Raw genomic sequence first — 14,858 nt, forward strand, 5'->3', positions numbered from 1 at the left:
AAGGTGTCACACAAACTAAAAAGCCAATAAAATAGATGTTTTTTCTTGAGTCCTTTTTAAGGACAAGAACTATTTATGAAACATCTCCAGTGAGAGTGGTAGCTTCCAACATTTCCAATAAACAATTATACTCCATTCTTATTCCTAGTTCCAAAGATGAGACTTCCAGAAAAAAAAAGAAAAAAAAGAAAAGAAAAAAGCTTCTAATGTTGGCTACTATTATTATTAATTCAATGTTGTATCTACTGGAGAATCTTACACATTTCTTCTCTAATATGGTAAGTTGCCTACCCTCAGCGCTAATACCAGCCTGCGTATCTTGAGGTACAACCAATGAAGAACCAACACACACAAAACCAGGTGTTGTGGTTTGACCCCAGCAGGTAGCTATGACCACGCAGCCAGTCACTTGCTCCCCGAGTTGGGATGGGGGAGAGAATCAAAAAAAATGAGAAAACTTGTGGGTTGAGATAAAGACAGTTTAATAAGTAAAACAAAAGCCACACACACAAGGCAAAGCAAACCAAGGATTTCATTCACTGCTCCTTATCAGTAGGCAGGTGTTCAACCATCTCTAGGAAAGTAAGGCTCTTTTACACTTACTTGGGAAGACAAAACACCATCACTCCAAATTTCCCCCCCTTCCTTTAGGTACTGAGCATGATGTCACATGGTATGGAATAGCCCTTTGGTCAGTGGGTTCAGCTGTCCTGGCTGTGTGTACTCCCAACTTCTTGTGCACTCCCAGCCTACTTGCTGGTGGGGTGGTATAAGGAGCAAAAAATGCCTTGACTGCTTAGCAACAGACAAAAACATCAGTGCGCTATCATCACTTTTAGACCAAATCCAAAACATAGCGCTATACCAGCTGCTAGTAAGAAAGTTAATTTTATCCCAGCTGAAACCATGACACCAGGTTATGTTTTTGTCTTAGCTGCTAACACTAGTGTGGTGATATAGGATATGAACCAATGGTTTACGGAAATGTGACATACTTTACATTTTCTATGTCTGTTTATATTCTAGTTTGACATCTATCAGATCTAAAGAGCAAAATAGCAACAGGCTTCTTGGTAGAGTGTGGTGTGAATTTTGGAGCTTATTTTAACTATCAAAGAAATCTTTATGAATCCCTGCATTCACCCAGCAGGGAAAAAAGACAGCCTGAGCAAATACTTCAAACAGATAAGCTTTTTGCATACACATACTATGTATATATTGTATGTACATATATATTGTGTATATACACACACATATACATGTGTATATATGTATGTAGTTTTGTTGGTTGTTTTTTAAATACCATTATGGTAAACCATCTATATTGCTGATCAAGAAAAGCAAAGCTCAGTGTCACCTTCCTATTTGTGAACTCTGTCAAGGAAAAGTAAAATTGGCGTTTGATAAGTTTCACAACAAAATTCCCATCCCCTTGAGAGTTACCTGAGATTAAGATGACACCATACCATTTTTGTTTTTGAGAAGATACCCTAAATATGTATTGATTCTCTTTTGCAGTAGACAAATAGACTACCACCCTTTCTGTCATCCCCCCAAAAAAAAGATTAAAAAAAAGGAAAGCTGTATGCAAATAAAGAAGTATAGAAAAAAATAAATCTTTGTTTCAGCATTATATTCTATACAAGACATCTGATAGTGATGTGACAGGACTGGAAACACGTTATAGTTTACTATTGTGTTCAATTATATTGAGGTTACTGAGCTCAAGCATATTTAATTCAAGAAATCTTAGAGGAGAAAAAAAAATTAACTAAAGGAATCATAGTGACCATAAGATTGGATACAGAAAGAAAGACTGCCACTGTCTCACCTAAGCAAGGACTCCATTTTCTACCTGGTAAGAATACCCATCGAGCTGGCCCCCAGGCAAACTGATTGGGGTGTGGATCAGTAATTTGGTGATGGAAACATCTGTATTTGCAAGAGGCAAACTCTCCCTTTCTGGCCAGAAGACCATAAGAACTGCAGATTCCCATATACATGAAAGAATTTTTCCTCTCAACTTTCTACTATGTGACTGGAGAAGTAGAGGCCTTCCCTGTGTTCTCCAGTCTTCAGACCACTAGCAAATATGTAGTCCTCAGAGAACATATTTGCTTCCACATAATGTTAATTTACCAAATCACCAATTAATTGACATTATCCAAGCTCTCAATTTTGAACACACTGAAAAGAAGATGGAAAAAATTAAGGGTGTAGCATGGGTCCTTCTGTTTGAATAAGGAGAGCAGCAAACAAGCAGATGGCAGAAGCAAAACATATGAGAATTAATACAGCATTACACAATGCTTTTCATCCAAACATGTATAAGTGCTTAAACAAAAAGTTCATAATTGCTATCCTCATCTTAAAGGTTAAGGCAAGCAATACACACAGAAATGAAAACGCCCCAAGAGGCCAGTGGCAGAACTGAGAGGCAGGAAGAAAATACAAGTCTCTAGTCCCCCCTTCTCTGTTCTGTTCAGAAATACACTGTTCATCCTTAGAAATAAGCATGAAGTACTTGCTTGTTTCCTGCTCCTGCAAAATACAAAGTTATTTTAAGACCACGTTAAATGCATCCTTCTAACTCTGCTATTAGTTGAAGTTTGATAAACAGAAAGTACAAATATTGAGTCAAAACATCGAGAATTATTTTTTCCCAGAATTGATTTTAATAACATCACTAGCTTATATGTTATATCATTTAAATATATTTTTCAGTCATGTGGAGTTATGCTTGGATAGGGTTTCTAAGCCACAAAACACATCTGTAATTCAAAAGAGCATGGCACTCAGCAAGAGGATGCAAATGAGACCGAACAGAGCAACCCTGATAGATAAACCTCATCCACCCACAAAGATGGGTTATGCATGTCGCATTTTCCAGCCTATTTCTCTTAAACATGTTTTGCACTTTCCACTGCTAAAAATAACTCTGTTACATTGGGAAAGGAGCAGTGGCAGAAACCAGTGCTTGCTGGCAAACTTCTTTCTCCTCCCCCCCGTCCCTCTCCCCCCACCCCCATTTGTGGTTTTGATTTTTGGGGGGTTTTTTTGTTGTTGTTTTGTTGTGGTTTTGGTTTTTTTCCAAAAGAGAGAAACAATTTATCTGTAGCATTTCAGACACGTTTAGGCTAGCTACAGCTGTTAAACAGTCACACTAAATATGAAATAAAATGAGAAGGGTATTTATATTTTACTTGCATAAAACTAATCAGCTGAATTCTGGTTTTAATGACACCCATGTTAGTCAGGTGACTTGAAGAAGTCTCCCCACCGCAAAACTACTGCAAGAGTAGACTGTGACTTTAAAAACGTGTGCATATGTGCATGCACCTAAGACACATTTATTTAATCAGTGTGTTTAATGGAACATGCATTTATTGTGTAAGTTACTACACTGGAAGAGCAAAGCAACAACAAATCTCCCTTCCACCATAAACAGAGGTATCACATAAACAACACCAGGTTTTTCTTTACCTCTTATGACATGATGAGAAATGTAAAGAGGACGTTAAAATAGAGCTGCATGTTAAAAAAGCCCTTTAAAAATACTTAATCCTCACTACACAGGAGTTAAATATTACTCCTCCAGAATTTTTCACACTAGTCGATCATACCTAGTCCAAGCATCACTCCAAAAATTAGTAAAATAAGTCTCATTCATTATTAACACCACAGAACAGCCTTTAACAGCCACATTTAATCTGTTTAGGAAAGTACACTAGAGTTGTTACTATTCATTAGAAGAAAGGACACTTATGTATATACTTCTTCAGATTACATACCTTATTTAATGTTTCCATAAAAAGCCAATATAAAAGTGATCATATATCAACATATTCATATGTATTGAAATAATAAACACTGCTTTAAGCAAAAGTCACCAAATAGTGCCACCTGCTGTAAACTGTCTAATACTGCCAGCCAGCCACCCAGTCCCTATTTTCCATCACCTGAAATTCACAGAATAAAATATTACACAGCCAAACACCTTCATTCAAACAAGAGACTAAAGAGCTATATAGAGAAGAAAGGAACAAAGAAACAAACAAACATCATTTAACAGAGCTCTGCTGGAATCAGAGGGATATAAATAGTCTATTGTTCCAGCGTCTATCTGCTTTTGTAGTGCCTCCTGATTCACTGAATAGGCAGCAATCTGCCTAAGAAAATCCTCATCCGAACATTGATACGTATGCTCACATGTAAATGCCTTTAGGAGTATAATTTATGAACAGCTCGTTAATAAGGGTGATATGTTACTACTGAGATTCTAACAAGAACCTCCTACAGGTTCCAGATTGAAGGTTTTGCAGTTGAAGAAATAGAAAAAAGATTGCACAGCCACAGCCTGTGTGTCACAGAAATCAATAGCAAAACTCCCAAGATGTTTCTACAGGACTTAAAAACAACTAAGATAAACCCGACCATAAACTCTGAAATAGTCAGGGTGGTAGGGAGCCTTAATTTGTGCATTCCAATTCTGTGCTGATGATAACAACACAAATAATTAGCTGAAGCATTTTAAAAAATTGCATCTGCAGAACACACCTACGGTCTGCCCAAAAGACAATGCAATCCATTTTTAAAGGAGCCACAGATCAGATGACAGAAGGATATTTTCAAAGCAATTGCTTTGAAAGAAGTCTTCCTGTTGTTGTCATAGGATCCTGAGCAACAGGCATAACAATCCATTGAACCAGTATAGTTTAAGTCACACACCGAGTCCAGGGCAAAGCTAATTTTCTTCACATCCATGCCAATACAGTCCATTTCACCATGACATAACTGAAATTATCTAAATACATTGAAACTACATGTTCCTTCCACATCTGGATAGAATCACATTTCTACATGACTTTTAATTTATAAAAATAGTTTAATTAAGTGCTGATTGATTTGCATTTTCTAAATCATGATGAAATTATAGTTTAAAAGTGTCTTGTCACAGGTAAAACTGTTAAAAGCCACAGCAGCAATGACAGTAATGAAAAAGTATCCATATTAATTACTTGTGCATTTATCATGTAGCTTTTTTTTTTTTAATAAAGACACTGCTTTTCTATGTTATGAAATGACTTCAGTCAAAAAGATAGATCTGCTGAAAGTACTGGAGGGCCAGATTCTCATATATCCCTAAGGAGCCCTTCACGCTGCCTTACTGTGCAAAGAAACTTCAAATCAGGTAGATGCTGAAGTGAAGGCTGCTACACTATCCCCTGCGCAGTTACTCATATTCTGAATAACTAAGCTCTAAGCTCTTGTATCTTTTCACTAGGTGAGATCTAAGCCTTCAGGCTTTCCATGTCTTTGCATTCTTTTCAGGCTCTACTCCTGTGACTGAGTATAAAACTTCATGCTGTCACAACAAAACTTTGTGTTTGCAAGGAAATTAGTCTTTCCGCTAACATTCAAAAATTTTAACATGCTGTAATTCCAGGTAAACTGTTTCCTTCAAAATTCATGTAATGAAAAGACTGCATTGCTCATACTTGGAGTTCAGTACTAGAGCATTCCAGAGCGCTCATGCTTGTTAACACTTAGCACTGATTAGCTACTTGCATTTAAGATGATACAAATATTTTATAAACAGTAATGGATTAAAACTGACAACATCCTTGTTAAATCAGAAACTTTTAGTATCTTATTACAGATGGATAAAATGAGGCACTAAAACATTAATGGCAGCATTCTTAACCTTGCTTGAGTAATAGGAAGGGGTAACAAATCCAGAATTCATGTATTTGAGGTAACAGCTGCCTTTAAAAAGGGACCGAGCATATGGCTTCACAGTTCAGGAACTGATGGAAGTTCCTAATTCCAGTGCTGTTAGGAATTCCCAATTCGAACATTGTGTCTGAAACATCAATGAAATGAAAGAAAACATAAGAAATAGCCAAAGAAAACAGAGTTCCAAAATTCTAGCTTTCAGGTCATCTTAAAAAGGCAAACATCAATTTTTGTTTTTATTTTTGACTGTATCAGTGACCCATGAATCACACACTGCGGTAGCCAAAGAGCCCTCACTTGACAATTGTCACAGCCTACCGCATTCTGAGGAGTGTGAAAGGGTAATATAATGCAATTATTATAAATTCCGAAGATAGACCACCAGTTGTACATGAGTATATAACATATGATTATGTATACCTACATACTTGTGTGTGCCAATAGGGCTGAAGTGGATATTCCTTACCCTTACCTTTATAGAACAAATACAGAAATCTGCTTCTTAAAACTTGCTCAGCGTTTCACCCCCAGGATAAAAGTTTATTGGTACCTCCATTTTCACACAGAAGTCACCTCCACCCAGCCACCTAGAAAACAATAGTACCACAATAATGAAAATATTTACAGACAGGGCTGCTTTCTACAGTATGTAGAAGGGAGTGACATTGTATGGGTGTCTTGAAAACAGTGTTACTTAAATGGAAAAGCTAAGTAGACAAAGTCTGCAGGTTGTACTGAAGGTAAACGAATTCTTATTATGCTGGGCAACTGGATTTCAGGGAAGCAGTTCCCAAGTACAATAAATTTTGCAACATACATTCAAACAAAAATACTATTGGCAAAAATAAATAAGCAGGGATCCCTCCTGACTATTACATGCCCCCAAAGTTGAAAGACAAAGTGACAGACTGACCCCTTTTTATAAAAGTATGCCAGATACATCCAAGACTGAGAACAAGAAAAACCTCTGCTAAAATTTCTGAATATTTTCACTAAGCCACCATCCATCATAGCATAGAGAACAGAGACCTAAAGCCTATACAGCTGCATGTAATCTATATTGCCACCATCTCTGCACCACTTCCAAGAATATCCATTCATATTCAACAATTAAACACAACAGATTACTAGATGCTACCTAAGACTTTAGGATTGATCCTGTGTTATATATTTAGCTGCAACCTGGGAATAAAGTTGGCTCTGAGATATGCAGGTTGATACTCTAACTTTAGGATCTATAAAATGAGAGCTATTTTACAAATCTTCCGTAAGATGTTACTTAAAATGCCATATACAATTCTCATCATATATATGCAAGAACAATGAATTTAAATGGGAACAAATTCAAACAGGATATATTACAGTGATTAGAAAAATGGAATGTCTGCAAAGAGATATTAGAAGAGGACACCTTTATTTTGCTAGCAAAATAAATGCTGAGAAAGAATATCTGACTTCAGAAGTTATTTAGAAATAAATATTAAGGAGGGATAAAAACTGCTTAAGACAGGTTAAGGATCAAAGGGATATACTTTAGTCATGAATTTTATTCTAACTAGTCCTGCAAGAGGACACTTTCAGAGTAAGTAGTACAAGAAATCTAACGTTACTTTGAAGTTGAAGCTCAATAAATTTATGAGAGACCAAGTGACAAGTGCAGGAAAATTTCATGGACAGAAACTTGATATTTGAATCCGCATGTATCTGATGTAACCTCCTATAGAGAGAGCCTAAAGTGAAATTAGATCACTGTTTCTTTTCATGAGAATTGCACTTACGAATGCTGTACATCAGGACATTACTGGCTACCTACAGAAGCCTGGAGGGGACACGCTTTTCCCAGTCAATACATAATTTTGATTCTGTGTAAAAGAAACCAGAAGAAAACATCTTCCTGTGAACAAAAGGAAATTGCATTCAGCTCAAGAGAAACAATATGGGTACCAATGATTTAATGACACTAACATGCTGCAGATGCATATTCCTCTTATAGCTATAATTTAACTTATCACCAGGTTTCTGGCTGAAATCCTTTGTGCAGATTAGGTTTGCAAAGACTGCTGCAGAGCTGGTTTGTGAGTTGGGTTTCAGTGTTGGAGGTTTTTTGTTTGGGTTTGGTTTGGGGCGGGGGGTGGTTGGGGGATCGGTATGTTTTGTTTGTTTTGGGGGTGGGTTGGTTTTTTTGTTTTGGTTTTTTTGTTTGTTTTTTTTTTGTTTGGTTGGTTGGTTTGGGTTTTTTTTTTTGCTTATTCTTACTTTTTTAGTGCTACAGTCCAGAGAATCATCTAATAAGTTCATTAACACATCCATTGTCACTACAGGGTCACTGATCTATCCTGTTGGCTTTCTATGTCTTGTACACACAGATACATATTTAACATCTTTATAAAGTATTCAGTAATGTCATGTCTTATGGAAACTGTGTATTTTATATACATATACGTACACAAGTTATATGGATTCCTCTCAACTAACTGTCCACTATACAATTGCTTGAAATTAATAGGCAGCTAGTTGGTGAGGCAATCAGAAAGTCTTTCTCAATACTATATTCTTATTCAGTAGACTGCTTATGAGAAAAGAGTGGTTATGGAGCATGCTCCTTTTTGAGCGCACACTGCTACAAGATGTCCACTGTCTAGTAGAGAAATCACCTTGCAGGCAATATCAAAGGCGGCTAGCAGGCTGAAATAATTGAAGCCTTCAATTAGGAAAGTGCCTCCAGATTTCTCATGGCAGGAAACACAGTCTTTGTCCCAAGATCTGCCTGTTTGATTTGTTTGTGGCTGAGCTTCCTTCTCTCAGTGCTGAGGTGCAATATGAAAACAAATTTGAAGTCCTGTAAATTTACAGTTGGGTAATTGACAGTAAAAGCGCACCATCAACTGCAGTAAATTAACCATTTAAGCCATAAATCACATTTATGATTTGCACTGTAAATGTAATTGTTAAAAATCTTCATCTTAACTGTAAATAGCAGTTCAAAGAAATCAATTTAATCATGACAGATTGTTTCCAGCTAGAAATACAGAGTTAGAATAGTTGATTTTAATTGCAAACTCATATTCAGTTACTACAGATCAGTATCTCAGAGTATGGTCTTAAAACTACAAATGAACTGTTTATTTTTACTTTTCTGTTACAACAGCGACACTTACCGAACACTGACGAATGCCTTATGTGTGTCAGAGGAACTAATTTTAAATAACAGAAGTAACTAGTTTGATTCCTGAGTCTTTACAAAGCAGCTTGAGAAGACATATTCAAACAGCTGCTTATCAGAAAGGCAAGAGAAAAATAGGAGTGAAGCAGGAAGTCAGTTTTCAAAAAAAAAAAAAAAATTTATATATATCTTTTACAAATACAAATATTTGTATATAGTTTGCATGGCTCTATGCTTCTCCAAACTATACTTAGAAAACAACTTATAAGAGCATGAACTGGAACAATAGCACCCCACCAAGTATGAATTCTAAAGCCTGTTCTTTCTGCTTAATAAGTTTTAGGACTACTAGTATTCAAGTTTTAAGAAATTGTGTATGGGGTGGATCAGTTCCTGTACCAGAGAAGTAGAAGGCTCAACTGTTTAAATATTGCAACTGAATTCATGTCACCACGCTGCTGTCCTGCCTGCTCTCTGTTCAGGGCTATGAATAGTAGCGCTGGGCACAAACATGATATTTTGGTCTTTTAGATGTTCATTCTCTACCATAACTTTTTTCCTATATCCTAGTTGTCCCTTTGCTACTCTTATCTCAGTTCTTCTCTTCCTCTTCCTATTTCAATTTAGTTTCTCATCCTTTACCTTTTCCTATACCAAGCTTTCTCACGTTACACCTTTATCTCAACTTTTACTCCAGTTGTTCTGTTCTCAACCATGCCAACTACTTTTTCTTCATATTTTCTTTATGTTTTACATGCAACAAGGTTTGTGTAGCCTCTAAAAATAGAAATCCACATACAGATCACACTCCTTTGGTCAGCAGAATGCCCCAGAAAATACACAGGGATATCCATAAGGCTCAAATCCAATACATCAGCAAATGGGTAGAACCCCTCACTATCACATTATCTAAGGACATGCAAAAAACACTCCTTGAAAAAGCGTTAGCGCATCTTCAAGCTGAATGTGTACAGCTACACATCTTAGAAGTTACAACTAATACTTCTACATTAGCTTTAAATTACTAACCACATTTGGTATTCTCTCTGCCCAATAGTTAGCAACAAGGAAAATTATGTTTACCTTGTGTTCAATACAGAATAGAATGTGAAAACCAGGATTACGTTTTCTATGTTTGGATAGAGGTTTACTCAGACACACCATGAAATCTAGAGCCTCAGTGTTTTAATAAAAAGCCAAAACTACTCCAGCTACCACAAGTGGAAATTCAGCTATCAGCAGCTAGTATTAAAGACAGACAGAGAGATGGGAAGCTGGAATTTGCCTGCTGTAGTAAAGCTAGTGGCATTTTTTACAGTTTAGCGTCCTTATTCCAGAAAATACTGGCAACCATAGCTATTATCAGGGAAAACGGCCAATGTGAATATGCCTAAATTAGCAAAAAGGCAAGAAATCTGGGGGGATTTTCGGCTGATTGGTTTTGGTTTCAGGGAAGAGGGGTGTGTTTTTGTTTTTAAAGTGCCATGACATTTTAAGTAGTGTCTGAAGACCTTTTAGAAGTACTCTTTCCAACAAACTCCAGGGAGAAAGAAATTTAATTTTTTCACCTTTAAAAAGGGCATAATTTTTCAGAAAGTATGAATATACCTTTTGATGCCATGCTGCAAGTTCAGGGTAGTCCTAAAAGATGGAGGCAAGGGATTCAGGCTATTGCAAAATTAGGCCACTGTTTCCTGGCTTTACTCTGTCTTCCTGCCTATTTTGTGACTACGCCAGCCAATTGGATAACACTAATAGCAAATAAAATATACAGAGAAATAAATGGCTCCAGACATTAGTTGTACTTTAGAAGGAAATCCAGTGCCTGTTAAAAAGAAAATTCTATATAGTATAAATTATAGTTTAAAAAAACATAACTGTCATGGGACTCATACTAGAAATCGCAAGACTTGACAACATGGACATACCCATCCCTTTTCAGCCAGACAGAGAAGGTATTACAAGGCCTTTTGTAAGAACATCGCACCTGCCACCACGCTAAGGAGATCTGTCACCAGTGGCAATGTGCCACCTTAGGAAGAAAAATCATCCATCAGCTAGGCTGCTTCAGGCTCACTTACAGCCTATGTCACTGTGCACATGAAATGAAATCCCATTAGTCTACAGTGCCCAAATTCACAGCCAAACTTACTATAAAGTTTAACCCCTGCATGAAAAACATCTGGAACCTCGAGTTGAATAATTATTTTTTGATAAAGCTACATCTTGATTGTGAAATCTTTACTTCCCACTTCATGAGTCAAGAGAAGTTTCAGGAGAACATTCTCACCAGAATCTGATAAAGTGTAATGTGGGGGCAAGGGGATACAAAAAGCAAAACCAGTTTTTGACCAAGTAGTACAGTTTTATGTCCCAGAGTTCAGTTTCCCAGTTTATTTCCCAGTTCAGAGTCTGTATTTGCCCATAGTATTTTGCCTTACAGAAATCAAAATCAAAACCAAAACATCCAAGCGTATTCTCTCCCCAAAGGGCATTTAAGATGATGTTTTATATATTACAGGACTCTTCTCATTCCAAAAGGGTATTCAAAGTGCTAGGTCTGATCTATAAAACTTAGGCATATTTTAGCACAAGCTTCATTCTAATATTCTTCATGGTCCCCTTTATTACGGTAATCCAAATTACCGTCAGTTTGAGGCATAGGAGGTTGAGTAAAGAAGCGTCACCTTTTGGTGAGAGCATTGTACACTGTCAGTATAAAATTATATCTTCATTTATCTCGTATTTTCTTTGGTTTATAACATCTCCTAAGAAAAAAAAGGAATGTTTCATCTTCTAGCAAAAATTTGCATCCCCCCCCAAATTACTAACTTTAAAATTTTGTTTCATAAAATGTTAATACAGGTAAAAACAGAAATCTAAAAAAAAAAATAATCTGTATTTTTACAGCTGCACATTCATATAAGCCAGCACACAAGCAAAATCTGGGAAGACTCTATAGTACAGGCAGACTGTTCAAGTGTACAGGACACTAGATGTTGGCAATTGTGCAATAATACATTGCCCCTTTTTTCCATAGACATTTGGGACATCATCTGCATTTTTGCTGTTTACATGGTCCTCATAAGGACATCCAAAACATATGATCCATTTAATTTGCTTAACTTCACTCTAGCCATATAAGCAAGGCATTGCTAATATTGTAAGCAGAGAAACAGAGGCATTAACAGCCTGAATACATTCTTAATAACATATGTGACAGCACAAAGAATTGCATCTAAATGTCATACGTGCTAGATTAGTGTCCCAAAACCTGAATCACTCCTTATCATGTGCTGGTGCCTTCCACGTCTACATCAATTCCAACACAAAAGACTTCCCATGTAAGGGCAAGCAACTGGAAATAGACATACCTGGTTGAACCAGGTCACAGGACAGTGGAGGTACCATGGTGGTAGACTGCGTCCAGCAAACATGTCCTGCAATGAGATCCTTTACATTTTAGAGTTCTCTAGAAAGCTCTAACTTAGCTGGCTTGGAAGGCCTTCCTTCTGGAACCATCTACTTCTCCCCAACTAGCATGCCACAGGTCACACGGCAAGTACATGAGGTATTGGTGCCACACAGCAAGGAGAAAGGGGCCAACTGAACCTTATACTTAAAAAATTAGATTGACAGTTCTGGTTGTGAATTTCTCTAGTTGCAGTACCAATCCTCTTCTAACATAGGCTTGGCCAGAGCCTAGCAGAGTGAGGTGCCAGCTGCACCCCTGCTACTACACAAATAATAAAGTAAATAATTGTTCCTGAGATAAACTCTATCTGGACATAAATGGATATATAAGCCTTAAAACAAAAACCCCACCAACAAAAAGTATTTTTAAAACCCACTAACCTCAATTAGGAATTAGTCCCTCTGATGTCCACATCACAACTAACATGGCTAATAAAACAAGTCTCATACATCTTGACACTTTACTTTTTTTATTATTTATATCATCGTAGCCACTGGGAACTCTAGTCATGAATTAGAAGCTTATAATGTTAAGTAGTTAAAGATTTTATTCTATTATGTCTTACTACAAAAAGAAAAGTTATTTAAGGAGAAATCCTAACTGTGCAATCATGTTATAAAGGTGATGGAGTAGTCTGCTATGTCTCTGCCATTTTTAGCCTAGGGCAGAGTTCATGTAAGCATGTGCTCTATAGAAAGCAGTACTGAGAAAAACAGAGGTTTTAGAACATACAGTATTACAATTGTTATTGTAATATTTTTATTTTTTAATTATGCAAAGCATAATTTTTAATTATGCAAAGCATAAAGCACAGTTGAACAAAATGGTCTTACAAATATACAACAAGTCACTATTGGACTGGTTTTGGTTTATATTTACACGAACATGAATTAGTAAGCACTGACAGTAAGGACTTTGTTTACCACACAACTGTGGTACACCAGTTTGCAACTTGTACATGCTTAGCTACATCAAAGCCACTCTGAAGTCCAAATTTAAAAGCCCAGGCACATATAAATGTTGTCAACTATTTGATGAAAACTTGTAACATCCAGTAGCAACAATGGGATGACCAGACCAGAACGCCTGCATGTTAGAGTTGCACTAGAGGCCTGATCTAAAATCCCTTTAAGCTGGAGCAAAATACTCTGGGTTGTAACTTTGTAGGCTGGGTCTTTTTTCCCCCCAAGAAAAAAAGTCCTCATTCTATCTCAGTTCTGCATATAATGCCTATTACTCAGTCACACAGTTTCAAAAGTTTAGAAAGAGATGAGCGATTCTGACTGTGGACAGAATTTTTCCTTCCCTACAAAAGAATTGTTCCATTTTTCTCTAGTTTGGAGAAGGAGAGTCAAAGTATTTATCACAGTAATAGGAAAGGATTACACATGTAGATGGATTTGCGAAACGTCAATCCCGGCAGGCTTCCGAAATTAAGAGAGCCTAATGCATGGGGAGTGATATACTTTACAATAAGGGAAATGTCAAGCTGTGGAAAAACTATTCCAGAAGGTAGCTGTGAGTTAAGTACAGAGTTCTCTTCTCTTGTCACTTGATCCTCTCCTTAGAATTAAGAGCTGAACTTACCACATTTTGAAACATGTAGAGTAGCAGCTATAAAAATCCACCACAAGAACATTCATATTAGGAGATTTTTCTGCCTTTACACAAGTTTAAGGGATTGTCAGAGGTCAGAGAATTGAACATCCCTGCTGAGTAACTTCTATGAAAGACATGCGGTGGAATGGTGTAGGTGTACTTACCAAAAAACCAAAAAGGAGTAAGGCAGCAAAAAAATACTTGCTCAATATTGACTCTTGTTAGGCCTCAATAACAGGGACCGATACCAATTTTTAACAGATAAACAAGGATTTTCTGCTTAAGAAACAAACCAAATATTAGAAGACCTTTGCAATCATATTCACACAATTAATTATGACATTTAGGACAAAGCGAGTGTGGTAGATTGCTCATCTAGCAGTGAGGTTAACCTTGGTTAATCTAGGTTAACCTTGTCCTACAGAGGAGCACAAGATTTTTTTCCTCTTTTTCTGAAGCTGAGAATAGAAGCACTTGCAAATCTCCAAATACCCTTTAATGAAAAGCAGAACTACTTCTTGGCAGACACAGAGTGACACATACACCAGCTCCCCTCCTCCCTATCTATCTCTTATTGCTTCTCTATCTCCACAGGTGAGAACTGCCTTCCCCAGGAAGCAGCCAATACACTGTTATTTCCAGGCAAGGGACAGACTAATGAATCGGAGTAGGAGCATAGCTCCCATTTAAATGCAAGAGTGGACTTAATACCTTCCCGAGCTATTGGAAAGGCACTGTTTTTGTTTAGGAGACTAACAGAATTTATTCTATACCAGCTTTCAGAATTCTATGATTGTTAATGCATGCAAAATTATCTTACATTTAGAATATGTTAAGGAAAACTTATCAGTATAACAACAAGACCCTAGTGTAAAGCAAATTAAT

At 36.9% G+C, this 14,858-nt stretch overlaps 1 long non-coding RNA gene across 1 annotated transcript in view; it reads right to left on the reverse strand.

The window, feature by feature from the left end:
• Positions 1-5,043: 5,043 nt before the first annotated feature.
• Positions 5,044-14,858, reverse strand: part of LOC141744819 (uncharacterized) — a 67,772-nt gene continuing 57,957 nt past the window's right edge. Inside the window, exons 2-3 of the long non-coding RNA XR_012587586.1 lie at positions 6,209-6,323; positions 5,044-5,863 (exon numbers count right to left, since the gene is read on the reverse strand). This is a non-coding gene — a long non-coding RNA (uncharacterized LOC141744819). The remainder of the gene's footprint in view (positions 5,864-6,208; positions 6,324-14,858) is intronic.

Source organism: Larus michahellis, chromosome 6 (genome assembly GCF_964199755.1).
Source record: "Larus michahellis chromosome 6, bLarMic1.1, whole genome shotgun sequence".
Taxonomy (NCBI): domain Eukaryota; kingdom Metazoa; phylum Chordata; class Aves; order Charadriiformes; family Laridae; genus Larus; species Larus michahellis.